The sequence below is a fragment of the Gekko japonicus genome, unplaced genomic scaffold (assembly GCF_001447785.1).
Source record: "Gekko japonicus isolate JY-2015 unplaced genomic scaffold, Gekko_japonicus_V1.1 scaffold2261, whole genome shotgun sequence".
In the NCBI taxonomy this organism is placed as follows: Eukaryota; Metazoa; Chordata; class Lepidosauria; order Squamata; family Gekkonidae; genus Gekko; species Gekko japonicus.
This window is the reverse complement of record NW_015175431.1, coordinates 159710-170653: the sequence shown is the minus strand read 5'-3', so window position 1 is coordinate 170653 and position 10944 is coordinate 159710. Positions and strand designations below refer to the sequence as shown.

Sequence of the window (10944 nt, the reverse complement as noted above, 5' to 3'; positions counted from 1 at the left end):
CCCATGGGACGGGGGTAAAGCTGGTAACAGTAAGCAGAGACCTTAAACAAAAGATCTGCAAGTCAATTTAGGTTCAACAAGCAGAGTTTGCCTCTTGTCCAACAGAGCACACGTATTCCTATTTCTAAACCAGTAGCAAGGAGTTAACATGCAGATACTATTTTCTCCATGCCTGGAATGTAATTTGATAGCATTCCTGAACTCTCCAACTGTACTGCATCAAGTAGTTGTAACAGTTTCCATGGTGCTTTGTAGACTGTAGTTTCTGGAATATTTAACAACCCTGCAAGTGCAACCAGACCTCGTTGCATGTACCCTTGCTGCAGGAGAGCTTGTTGTCTAGATTCTACCCTAACAACTTCCATTGAAGACATCCTTACCCAGGTGCAGCTTCTCTGATTAATGAGCATACATTCACTACTCATTTGCACCTAGCTAGGTTGCCAACACACCTGGGAGAAAAGTGTTTCCTACTAGAGGCTCACGTGGATGTTATTTGCTAGGTGATGTTATTTACCTCCATGCCTTGAAAGCTTCAGAAGCCCACTTCCACACATTAATCCTCTATTAAAGGGACACAGGACATTTTTCTGCAGGCAACACTAGCCCCCAGTGAGGCCCGTCAGATGTCACTTACAAATTTGCAACTTTGTTTATTCGAGTGCAAGATGTCATTGCATTTTGAAAGGAACTGATTCTCTTCAAACATCAACAAATCTGCAGAAGTACTCAGAGAAACCACTTATTGAATATGATCATCCATTCCTTCCCCATATTACATATTACCTGGATTTTTCTCATGATGACATCTCTGGACAGCTTTTAAGGTATATTGCTGCTTTGCAGTTTGTTTTTTAATAAATTCAAAATCAACCCTTGCCATTATCTTGTTTCCCACTGCTAAATAGCACACTTGTTACATACAGAGTTAAACAAACATCCTGCTACTTCATTTCTTCTTATCTTTGTGAAGAATGGGATATGCTGTGGCCAGGCCCAGAAACCACATTTGTACTAAACTATTATGCAAATTAAGATACTGGTTATGTACATGAAGAGAAGTAGGATGAAAAATGAATCAGAGGTTTCACCAACGTAACCTTTTCCTTCAGATTCTAATCTCATACGAACACACTACAATTCATAGGAATCGGCTGATAGATACCTATGAAACACAAATTCTAGCTACATGAAGTAGTTAAAGTCAGAGGGTTTTCTACACACCATTCATTTACAGAAATACTTCTCTAAGATTTCTCATTACTTGGGATGAAGTCACAAGAGACACTTCTAAGGAACAAGTTGTTCAGGTCCTAACTACTCCTGTTGTTTTAGAAAAGCTCCTGAGGTACTTGAAGTTACTATACGAAAGCTCCCCTCAACTGACTTCACAGAGAAATATTCACAAGGGTCTATATCAAGGCATTTACAGTGCTATTATACAACTTACATTAACACTGTACGAATTATTTTCTTCATGTAGCCCATTCTTAAGAAAGAAAACAAAAGCAGTGAAAGCTTCTAATTTATAACCAAGTGCTCACAAATCAGAAACAAACTAAAAATAGCAACTTTCAGGTTACCCATTTATGCTTACATATCATATAGAATCACAGAAAGGAATACATAATGCTTAGACTTTGAGATCTTTTGCCTTGGAAGCACAGTAAAGAACAAGACTAAAGATCTTTATTAAGCTTCCTACAATAGCTTTAGTAATGATACCGTTTGTGCTCATTGCTTACTTAGCCCCAGAATTCCATGCACCAGAGTGGTTCTAACACTGGTCTCAAGATACCCAAAAGAAGACCAATATTAAAAATTAAAAAGTCAATTAACAACCTTGGGCCAATTACTGCTACTAGCCTGACTTACCTCACAGGACATAAATACTAGCCTTCTCAGCACTCTGAAACAAACATTACCAATTTGGATTTTTAAAGCAGGAAGACAATATTTGTACGTCTACTACACTGTTTCAACCGCTTCTGCCTATGAAGATCAATCTTCACCTATAGCAGTCATTTCACAACAATAAAGGCACTTAGATAGGCAAAAACACTGTTACAAATAACCTGCAGTTTTCAAACTCTCACATGCACAACAACCAACCACTAAAGCCTTACTTACCCCCACACAGTATAAGCCTACAGCAAACTATGATTCATAACCTTAAGCAACAACCACACTCAGCAACTGCTGGGAAGAGCTCTTATAAGGAGCAAGCCTCTCTAAGAGGAAGTGACTAAGAGCTCGAGGCTGCAGCCTCACTTTGTTGCAAGCACCTCTGAATACAGGGGCCTTACTTTTATATGCTTTGGGTGAAGTAGCAACTCTTGCAAAAGCACCGGGAAGGGAAGTGGCTAGCCACATTTAGGTCAGAAGTACTTAAAAGATCAAGGTTGTTATATACATATAACTTTTATTATTTCCATCATTGTGAAGTCCAAAGATATGATGGAGACAGTGCTCCCTCTAAGCTAAGTTAGTGTGAGCTAGCTCACAGTTTTTTAGCCTCCAGCTCACAGATTTCTGTCTTATCTTAGGAAGGATGGCTCCAGAGCAAGCTAAGTTATGCAGCAGCCAAACAACTTTAATGCCAGTAGCTCGCAAAGTAGAATTTTTACTCACAAGACTCCACAGCTTAGAGGGAGCATTGGATGGAGGAATATTTCATATAATGGAAAACTATCCTGAACATACTTTCAAGCTTGTAGATCCCATTATAATTATATGACAGGGCTTAGAGTTGAAGTGCAACACTACAGCACCGTCTGTCCCTTTAATAATGGCTTAATGGAATTTATCTCCATGCTGCAAAAAGCCTCAGCTGCCCATTTCTACACATTAAGCCTCTGTTAAAGGGACGTTTTTCTTCAGACCTTCAGACCTGTTGGCACCCTTAGTATGAATTAACAGAAGAGTCAAATGACCATGAAATGCAGGAGTATAGAGTGAGACACAGATTTTGATCCTAAGAACACTTTCCTGGAAGTAAGGCCTGTTGAATAAATGTACCTACTTACAAGTTGACCTGCTTAGAACTAATATGCTTACAAGAAGTTGACCTGCTTAGAGCACAGGAATATATTTCTGTTGGAAGCCTTTGGAATAGAATAAAAATGGGGGGGGGGATCTGAAAAAGTACAATAAGCTTGTAAAAAATGAATGATATTAACAAACAACATGAACCACAAAAACAAATAAAAGTACTGTGCATATCTTTACTTTTCCCTGTGCCTTTAACAGGACTCCAGCATGCAAAACGTTAGCAAATGAAAAATGTCCTGGTATCGATATAAATAGTCCTATATCTTTAACATATGGGAATTGGTGCTGAAGCTTTTCATGACATGGAGGGAAATATAATCACCTGGTAAATAATATCACATTAAGTCCTGTTAAAAGTCCAGGACCTTTTTTCCTCCAGGTAGTAAGCAATCCTACTATTACCACCTGCAAGCATGTTAAAAAGAAAGCAAGAACTGACTGACTTGGGCCCCGGTCACACAGGCCGGATATCGCGGGGGGGAGGCGTGGCTAATTGCCCCGGCGCAGTTTGAGCCGCGATTACGCAATCAGATGCACCGGCGGCACACCATTGGCCCTTCCCTCGGCACTGGCGGGTAAACAAGGGACCGGAGGGGAATGCCATGCGCCGCCGCGATCACACCACAGGCGTTTGGAGGCAGCCCATGGCAAACATTTACTAGTACCTTGGAGGTTCTCGTTTTTTAACTCGCATTATCGGCGGTAAGCCACGGGTGTGCTTCACTTCCCAGATGTTGGGGTGTGATCACACCCGGATAATCCGCCCACCATCCGTGCCTCTCCTGCGGCAACTTTGCCATGTGACCGGGGCCATTGCTGACTTTCCTAAGTCTTTTCTACTGCCACCAATAAGCTGAGATATTTATATACTGGGTCAAACAGAAACTGATCAGCTGCTTGTATCCATTAAATGGGAATGTTATGTGACCCCAGCCAAGAATTTGCCTATCTTTGTAATGTGTAATGCTTTACCAAACAAAGTATAAATTGCTTGTTGCTTGAATGACAGAAAGACTGTACTTCAAAAATTAGTGAAGCAATTAGCAAAGTGAAATGTCCAAAAACAGTCGATCAGAAGACAGAGAATGAATCAACAAATAGGCTGATCTATGAAATTAGGAATATGAACATCTAGTTCAAAATTATTTTATCACCTTGACCAGGTCACCTGATATGAAAAAAAGATCTCTTTTATAGTACAGGTGAAGAAAAGGAAACTGGTATCAGAATTCATTATTGTCACTGGATCCACCATCCACAGCTTTGTTCTGCAACTACAGGATGATGCATGGCTTTAAAAGATTGTCTGAATGGATAGGAACATAAGAAGAACCTAGTTGGATCAGACCAATGGTCCATCTAGTCCAGCATCTTGTCACAGTGGCCAACCATTCCTCTGGACAGCCAACAACAAGGCATAGAGGCCAAGGCCTTTCTCTGATGTTGCCACAGTGGGTTTGGGATTCAGAGGTTTAGTGCCTCTGAATGTGGAATTTCCCCTCAGTCACCATGGCTAGTAGCCATTGCTAGACTCATTCTTCATTAATCTGTTTATTCCTGTGGCCATCACTACATCCTCTGGCAGTGAATTCCACATTTTAATCACTCTCTGTGTACAGTAATATTTTCTCCATTCTAAACCTACTGCCCATCAGCTTCATTGGATGCCCTCGAGTTCTTGTATTTTGGGCAAGGGAGAAAAATTTCTTTGTCAGCTCTCTCTACTCCATGTAGTAGTGTTGGAAGCCAAGCACCATAAATGTGTTGCATACATTTTCTGACATGCGCACTAAGTGCCAAGCAAGTATATATCGGGGGGGGGGGAGTCAACACTGAATAAATTGTGTATATAATGTTGATGGCAGAATTAGCGCAGTATCTGCAGGATAAGTACAGCTGCAGTGAAGTATCACCTGTCTTTAAGGCGGTGAATATTGCAAAGATGATTACTTGGTCTGTGTCTGAGATGGGAATACAAATTGAAGAAAAAGGTGTCAAGAGGACATGTCTGGAGAGCCTTCTGATTTCAATAGTCTTTGGAATCCACAGAGACAATTCATGTCATGACATCCTTCCAAGTTTCAAAGGAAGTGGAATAATGAAAAACAGCTGTGTTCCTGATATGATATGTTTTATGTTTGTTTTTTCCAAAGAGACCTCGTCAGTGAATTCCTGAAACGTAGGCATGTATCCTGAAAGCACTGCACCAATTCTGCCATAACAGTGCTGTACAATATTCTAACACAGAAACCTTCCTTGATGTATCCTGGAATATTGCCTGGTTAGGAATACAGTTTGATTGCATACAGACCACATATTTTACCTCTATAGATTTGATATGGCATATACTGTGTGGCATGCTTCTAGCTATCACTCTGAACATGCCATACAGTCCATTATCTACACTGAAACTCTATATTAGTTCTTTGACTGTCTGAAGGATTTATAACAGGCATTCTTGGGGTAATTATAATACAGATTCAATGAAGTAAAGAAAGTCTGACAAAGCCAAAATGGATCCAGAAATCGCCTACTACAAGATAAGCCCCCAAAAGAAAACTCTACTGGTTGTCCTACATCTCCCAACTCTACCAGTCTGACACATCATAATTGATTAAAAGCCATCTTAGATAATAATATTTCTTTCTCACAGGCCTTGGATTGTTTATAGGAAGCCCTTAATCTAAAATAGATTCTTACCAACAACAATAGGCCATCTAAGAGACACACAAAACCAGGGACCAGACCCTGCAACAAACCAAGGTGTTAACCCCAAAAATCTTGTTGCTGCCTAAAGTGCTAGTAGACTCAAATCTAACTTCTCCCCATTTATGCTCAGGCAGTACTATTATAGGAGCTAATGACATCCGCTGAATTTACATATCATGCTGATCTTCCTGCATTCAGGGACTCCTTGACCCTGCTTTGTTTTCCAGATTCCACCATAAATGACTGCATAGTAAGCTAAGTCGTAGTACTTCTTAAGAAGTAGGCTCTACTGCATAAAAGGTTATGCTGGATTTTTTTTTAAGTCACAAGACTCTTTATATTTTTGTTGCATCAGACTAATACCTCTAGCCATATGGAATTATGTGTACATGCGTCTGCCCACAATGATCACATGTAAATTAGCTTTTGTAGCTCTGTTTCAATATATAATGTGTCAAAGAGCTTAAAGCAACAGGTAAAATGGCAAGTGGGGCTATCTAGCAGTCAGGAGTGAATTTTCCTCTGCCTAAAGAGAGGGTAAAGGTAAAGGTTCCCTTGCTCGAAAGCCAGTCGAGTCCGACTCTAGGGTTGCGGTGCTCATCTCCATTTCAAAGCCAAAGAGCCAGCGCTGTCCGGAGACGTTTCCATGGTCATGTGGCCGGCATGACTAAACACCAAGGTGCACGGAACGCTGTTACCTTCCCACCAAAGTGGTACCTATTTATCTACTTGCAGTTCCTTGCTTTCGAACTGCTAGGTTGGCAGGAGCTGGGGCCAGAGACGGGAGCTCACTCCATCATGCGGCAACTCGGGTCTCGATCTGCTGAACTACTGACCTTCCACAGCCTGCAGTTCAGCGTCTTAACCACTTGAGCCACCGCAGCTCCCTAAAAAGAGAGGGACATAATGGATAAAAGCCACCGGTCATTCAAATGAGTAAAAGTATCACTTGTTAGATCATTGGCTCTTCACTGGAGTCTCCATGTTTACATGTCATCCTAAGCAGAGTTACACCTTGCTAAATCCATGTAAGGGTATAACTGCTTAGGATGGCAATTTCCTGTAGTCTTCTTAATATGACAACTTCAATAATAGTTTCAAATCTAGCCACACGAAACTACTACCTACCACAATCCATGACATTTAAAAAGAAGAAAGGTGATTATTTGGGACAGAATTCATTGCAAGACTTACCTTCTTCCTGTTACACAAATAAGGTACAAAAGAGTTTGTCCTACTTAGCTCCAAACTGAAGTTTAAGGACTGCTGATTTCTCAAACTGTTCCCGTCACCGGACTGTACCTCTCATCAGAGCTTGAGCTGCTTTAATAAACCGACAGCACTGCACCTGAGCAATCTTTGAACCTGCCTTGAAACAGGTTCAAAGGTAGGACTTACCTGATTAAACAGTGGGAGTAATTTGGGCTAGTGCAAAATGTAAGCTTAGCACTAGGACACAGAGGCAATGCTTACCCAGGACCTTTACAAAATCATAGCACACCTAAGACGAATAAATTTGAAAATTGGGTTTCTATGTTTTTATGTATGCACTCTTTTGAAAGGAAGAAAGGAGGCGAATAAATGTTTTAAATAAATCAAATAATTACTCTGAAAAAATGCAGCATGTTTGTTTAATGTTTATAATGCTCGATCCCAGAAGCTCAGTGGAGGTTGCAGTTAATACTTAAACAAAATCTGACTTGAGAACCTTTGGTATAGTGCTTGCCCTCTGGGGATAGCAAAATATACTACTAGTTCTCAGGTGCCACAAGGCTGAGCAGCCTCTGTTACTTAAAGTGATATGGGCGCAAACATGACCTTTATATGATTGGAATATACCATCATTGTGTAACATACTCTAGTTGCTTTTTTGCAGTTTTAAGGCACATTTTTTTACATTAATATTTCTGAAACAACCAAAGGACAGTTCCTTAAACACGTGGCAAGTGTACACGGAGGATGGTATCCAGCAATCTGTCAGCAGACAGCAATGAGAGCCGTGAATCTCCCCTGCTTTCGTGTCCCGGCAGCAGTCCTTTCCAGTTTCAGGTGCTGCAGGACTGTAGCCAGAAGTCAGTTGTCCTTCCTGTCAGCTGCACTGATGGAAGAGAGAGCAATTTTGCCCCCTTTCTGCACCTCAGTGCATAAGAACATAAGATCTGTCTGGACCCTTCAACTTCACTGGATGGCCCTGGGTTCTAGTATTATGGGAAAGGTCTGTGTCATGCATAACTTTTTATTTATTTATTATTTAGACTTTTAGGCTGCCCTTCCCCGCAAACAGGGCATCAGAACAGAACAATAAATAATCTAGACTAAGTTAAAACCAGTAATAAAATACAGCACAGACAATAAATTAAACAGACTATTCCAAGGCGGCGATAAATTTCAACAAAAATTGCAACCTCACTGAAAATGTCGAGACAGTGTGTGACTGCAATAAAGAAGGCCAATGCTATGCTGGGGATTATTAGGAAGGGTATTGTAAACAGATCAGCCAATATCATAATGCCGCTATATAAATCAATGGTGCGACCTCATCTGGTCACCACACCTTAAAAAGGATATTATAGCTTTGGAAAAAGTGCAGAAAAGAGCAACTCGAATGATAAAAGGGTTGGAACACTTTCCCTATGAGGAAAGGTTAAGGCGCTTAGGGCTCTTTAGCTTGGAGAAACGACGACTGAGGGGTGACATGATTGAGGTTTATAAGATTATGCATGGGAAAGAGCAGGTAGAGAAAGAGGTACTTTTCTCCCTTTCTCACAATACAAGAACCCGTGGGCACTCCATGAAATTGCTGAGCGGTCGGGTTAGAACGGATAAAAGGAAGTACTTCTTTACCCAAAGAGTGATTAACACTTGGAATTCACTGCCACAGGAAGTGGTGGCGGCTACAAGCATGGACGGCTTCAAAAGGGAATTAGATAAGCATATGGAGCAGAGGTCCATCAGTGGCTATTAGCCACAAGGTATAGATAGGGACTCTGGGGCAAGTGAGGCTCTGTCATCTTGGTGCTTGGGGGGGTCAACAGTGGGAGGGCCTGGCCCCACTGGTGGACCTCCTGATGGCACTGGTATTTCTGGCCACTGTGGGATACAGAGTGTTGGACTGGATGGGCCTTTGGCCTGATCCAACATTGGCATCTCTTATGTTCTTATGTTCTTAACCTCCCATCGTCTCTCGAGGGCAGGTGAGGGGGAGCAGGAGACCTGAGACTGCCAGACTACTTACTGTCCCGTCGCTGTCCTCAACCTGGTGGAACATCTCTGTTTTACAAGCCCTGCATAAAGGTATCCCACAGGGCATGGATGATCTCCAGCAGAGAGTTTCACCAGGTGGGGGCCTTTTTGGCTCTGGCCCTGGTTGAGGACAGCCAGATCTCTTTCTGGCCGGGGACCACCAGGAGATTTTTGTTACCCAAGCATAACATTCTGTTGGGAGCATACTGAGAGAGACGGTCCCTTGACCACTAAGGGCCTTAAAGGTCAAGACCAGCACCTTGCACTTGATCCAGTGCTCCACTGGAAGCCAGTGCAGCTTACACACTGTAATGATCCATGCAACCGCATTCTGGACCAGTTGGAGCCATTGGGTCAGCCTCAAGGGAAGGCTCATGTAGACTGAGTTACAGTAGTCTATCCTGAAGGTAACCGTTGCATGGATTACCGTGGCTAAGGAGCTAGCTGCTGAACCTGGCACATTTGGAGAAATGCCAGCCTTGCACACTTTGCAACCTGGGCCTCCACTGACAAGGTGGCATCCAGAGTCCTGACAGTTGGTGCTGGTGAAAGGGGCACTTCGTCAAGAGCTGGGAGCTGGAAACCCAACTCTGGCCCACCCCCACCCAGCCACAAAACCTCTGTCTTACCTGGATTCAGCTTCAGGCGACTCTGCTTTAGCCATCCCACCATGGCCTCCAACCCCTCGGCTAAATTCACAGGAGCAGCGTCTGACCAGTCACCCATCAACAGAAATAACTGGGAGTCATCAGTGTACTGATGGCACTCCAGTCCAAAATTCTGTGCCAGTTGGGTGAGGGGCCGCATATATATGTTAAACAACATCAGGGAGAGGAATGCCCCCTGAGGCACCTCGCATACTAGTGGGTGCCTTCGGGACACTTCCCTACCCAGCACCACCCTCTGTCCCCGACTATGGAGGAATGAGGAGAGCCATTGCAAGGCTACTCCATGAACTCCAGCGTTGGTGAGGCAGTGAGTCAGTAGATCATAATTGACTGTGTGGAATGTTTCTGTAAGATTGAGAAGTATCAGCAGCACTGACTCACCTTGATCCAGCTGCCTATGGAGATCATCTGTGAGGGTGACCAACACCATCTTTGTCCTGTGGCCGGGGCAGAAGCCAGATTGGAATAGATCCAATGCCAATGTTTCATCTAGGAATTGCTGGAGCTGTTCTGCCACCACTCTCTCAATTACCTTACCCAGAAACAAAGGATTCCAAACTCGGTGGTAATTAGCCAGATCCATAGGATCTAAAGTTGGTCTTATTAAGAGCAGAACAACCACAGCCTCCTTCAGTCCCCCTGGAAAGACCTCTGAGCCCAGGGACAGATTGATAATATCTTCCAGGGAACCTTGTAGCCTCCCATCCCTGGCTTTCACCAGCCATGAGGGGCACAGGCCTAAGATGCTGGTGGTTGGCCTAACAGCACCCAAGATCCTGTTGACATCTGCTCAGGAGTGCTGGTTGAAGGTGTCAAAAACTGAATCCAAAGGTGACCAAGGGGCCTCCAGTTCACATACTGGGAGGTCACAGCAGAGCAACAAGACATTGTCTGCAAAAAAAGCTCATAAATGCCACACGGCTTATTGCCAAATTACTAATGTTCTGGGTCCTCTCAGAGAAGGGTGTAAAAGACTGAATTGTCCTAAACAATTGAGTTGGGTGAGCGTTAGCAGATGCAATGGAGGCTACCCCAAAAAAATCCCTTCTTAGCGGCCTTCACTGCCTACTCATAGGATTTCATAAGCGTCCTATAAGGCGCTCTTGTAGCTTTGTTGCAAACTTGCCGTCAAACTTGCTACAGCCATCTGAGTTCCTGTTTCATCCCCCAAATTCCATTGTATACCAGGGGGGGATTTCTGCCAGAGATGGAAAGGATGTCAGGGGGCGATTTCATCAATGGCTTCAGAAAGACAGGAATTCCAGTCTTCTAT

The 10944-nt window shown here is 43.0% G+C and overlaps 1 protein-coding gene across 5 annotated transcripts in view; it reads right to left on the bottom strand.

Moving 5' to 3' along the window:
• Positions 1–10944, bottom strand: part of ACSL5 (acyl-CoA synthetase long-chain family member 5) — a 68565-nt gene that overhangs the window by 23115 nt on the left and 34506 nt on the right. Inside the window, exon 1 of one of the 5 annotated variants that reach the window (XM_015425839.1) lies at positions 2131–2188. The exons of the other annotated variants lie outside the window; for them this stretch is intronic. The gene's annotated coding sequence lies outside the window, so the exon portion shown is untranslated. Of the gene's footprint in view, positions 1–2130; positions 2189–10944 lie in introns of those variants that run through there. 5 annotated transcript variants of the gene reach the window in all.